This window comes from Nanorana parkeri, unplaced genomic scaffold, assembly GCF_000935625.1.
Source record: "Nanorana parkeri isolate BGI_ZX_2015 unplaced genomic scaffold, ASM93562v1 scaffold1846, whole genome shotgun sequence".
Taxonomy (NCBI): domain Eukaryota; kingdom Metazoa; phylum Chordata; class Amphibia; order Anura; family Dicroglossidae; genus Nanorana; species Nanorana parkeri.
This window is the reverse complement of record NW_017308114.1, coordinates 263,199-266,517: the sequence shown is the minus strand read 5'-3', so window position 1 is coordinate 266,517 and position 3,319 is coordinate 263,199.

Here is a 3,319-nt window from a genome sequence, read left to right as displayed (position 1 = left end):
CGGCAGGGATACCAAACGCATCCTAAAACCTGGACAGAGAGCAACGCATTGGTTATATGTTCCCATTCACAGATGAGGGGAAGCTGTTCTGTCATCCTAACACACTTCCTGTCCCAGGGTGACAACACCGCTCCTCCGTACAGTGCGGGGAGTGTTGTCAAGCTCGGACAGGAAGTGTGTTGCTGGCAGGATCACCAGGGGCAAATAAAGCCAGAGAACCACTGCAGCCGCCACCAGGACCGGATTTACTCTCCCTGCTACCCCAAGGCCATGTGGGGGTGGCAGGGTTAGTTATTATTTATTTTTTTACTTTACCTTTTTAGCTTATCTTTTACTTTTATTTTAATTTTTCAATATTTTTTACTTTAAAAAAAAAAAAAAAATATGTCATTTTTGTAGCCTTTAATTCACTTAACTTTATTGCTATCACACAGGAGCTAACAATCCCCATGTGTGATAGCATTTCGAGGTGTCAGGTTCTCTTTATTGACCCTGTCACCTCCAATACAGGAGTTCTAGCACAGCGCTGTGCTGGCTCTCCTGTGACAAGTGAGAGAGGAAGAGCGCGGCTTTCCCCTCTCGCTGTATACACGGAGCGGTGGGCTTACTTCTAACCCGGCCGCTCTGCTCCCCATCCTGAAGACGTTGGTGGCCGGCGAGGAGAGATACTCGGCGGCGACGGGAGGACGGATTTCCTTTAATGGTAAAAATCACACAGCAGCGTTGTCACCCTTTTGGCAGGGTAGTGTGCCCGTGCTGTTAGTGAAATTGTTCCCAGCTACCTCTGAGGACTATAGAACACCTCCCCCCTCTGTCATGGAGGTGTTCTGTAGTCACACACACACACCTCCTTCATAGATGCAGCGAGTGGTGTCACTGGCAGAAGCGCCAGCTAACAAAAAAACTTTATGCAGCCACTTCTACATGTAACATATTGTACATTACCAGACCCTCAGGCTATTGTACCCACTGACCGCCAATGTAAGGGGGGTGGGGGCTCTACCAATGCCCACCTCTGGTGTAAGAAGTCACTTCTCCATTGGTCATTGATATGAGGGGGGCATTTCTCCACAGAAAGCGTTATTCATTTTCACTCTCTGCATTTCTTTACTGACAATTATTATTCTTTATTTCATTAAAGTGACACAAAACTCCGGAGATAAAATCCTAAAACTCCCTCCGAGCCCCCGAACAACAAGGTCTCTTATTTGTGTCTCACTCGGCTGGAGATACTCCAATCATCTCTGTCCTTCCTTCTGGAGAGGGGCTACGTCTGTTCCCCATGGTCCCTGTGTGTGTTGGAAAGTAGTCACCGCTCCAAGCTCCGCCCCCGGGGTGGACTACAATCTCAATACAAATAAACTAAATATGAGATTGTAGTCCATCCCGGGGGCGGAGCTACTTTACAACACACACACAGGGACCATGGGGAACAGACGTAGCCCCTCTCCAGAAGGAAGGACAGAGATGATTGGAGTATCTCCAGCCGAGTGAGACACAAATAAGAGACCTTGTTGTTCGGGGGCTCGGAGGGAGTTTTAGGATTTATCTCCGGAGTTTAGTGTCACTTTAAAATGACTGAAAACTATTTTGTTGCATAGAGAAGCCTAGGGGGGGGGGTCAAATAAATAGGGGGTCAGGTAAAAAGTAGGGAGCCCGCGGGGTCCGATAAATAGGGGTCACATAAAACATAGGGAGCCCAGGGGGTCCAATAAATAGGGGCCAGGTAAAAAGTTGGAAGCCCATGGAGTCCAATAAATAGGGGCCAGATGAAAAGTAGGGAGCCCAGGGGGATCCAATAGTTAAAGTACAACGGAATCGTTATGTCCACCTTAGAGCGTGCTCTTCAGAATGAGCATCTGTGTCACCGTCACAGGAAGTGGAACGATAACAGAGCCACTGGCGGGATCAACAGGCAATCACACAGCTATGGTACAGGGAAGACTCAGAATACAAATCCTACATTAGAGATTTCAGTTTCCACTTCTCACAGTTGCTCTTTAAAAAAGGAAAAACTTCAGAATTGTAAGAAACAAAATCTTTATTATGATCAAAACAAACCCAAAAAAAGAAAAAACAGAAAAACGGACACTGACTCCCTCCGCGTTCCCTTTCCTATTGTATTGGAGTTCTGCCCTCTACTGGCTGGCACAGTAACTACAACAACATTCCAACATATGACTTGATAGTCTGAACCTGTAAAGCACTTGATCTTGGATCTCTCCTATCACCTGTATATACTATATACTCCCTGAGATGACTCTGTGCCCGGGGCTCCTCCCCCGGCATAGTCACAGTAAAGGCCGCAAATTGTGGATCTGTTCCCTGAGATAAACAATGGGGTGGATTAGGTTAAAATCGAGGAGGTAGGCAACCTCTGCACCATGCCATCTTCCCCTAGGAGCCATGCCTGTGACTGCCAGAGTCTTGCAATGCCTCCTGGGACTTGTAGTTTCCCCACAGCTGGAGTGCCAAGGTTGCTCTCCCCCCCCCGGGTCAATACATACCGCGTTATGGTCATGAATCCCGGGACACCGTAAGCCCAACTTTTCGGCCAACTGGGTGGGCGACAACAAATCACACCCACTTTATGCGTTGGTTCAGCATGGACCAGGGGTCTCAGACCTCCAGCTGGGGTGAAACTACAAATCCCATGATGCATCTCTCTTCGGGAGTCGTGGCTGAGAGAATCTTGCAATGCCTCATGGGATTTGTAGTTCCATCGCAGCTGGAGGTTTGAGACCCCTGTCATAGACCCTTCTAAATATTCTAAATATGCAGGGACCACCCATCATGCCAACTTAAGGGGTGGGTGGGCACCCAAACCACGCCTCTAAATATAGGATCGGGCCAGGCTGCCCAGTCGCAGCTCCGATCGTCGCATTTCATGCCTGTTAGAGACGCTTGTAGGGGTAGAAACGCCGATGAGGTTGATGCTGCGATCCCAGGGCATTGGGCCGGGCAGAGGGCCAAGATTAAGGGACCGCCCCCAGCAAATCCAGGACGGCCGGCCTGTACGTTATTGGTTGTGTACCCGCTTATCAATGCGTCGCTTAGGACTAGGTATCGGGAAAGGGGCTGAACTGGGACGAGGGGTATCCAGGGGCTGGGATGGGGTAAGCAATATCCTCTATAAAATGCACACAGTAGCAGTCCACGGCCCATGGGATCATCTCCTCACACCCGGGCCATGGTGCAAGGACAAATCACTGCAGGACACTTCAGCACAATCATCACACGCACATTCATCATACAATTGTCCATCGCGATTATTAGAGACTTCACACGGTGCCGAGTCCGCTTCCGATCCGTACCGGGG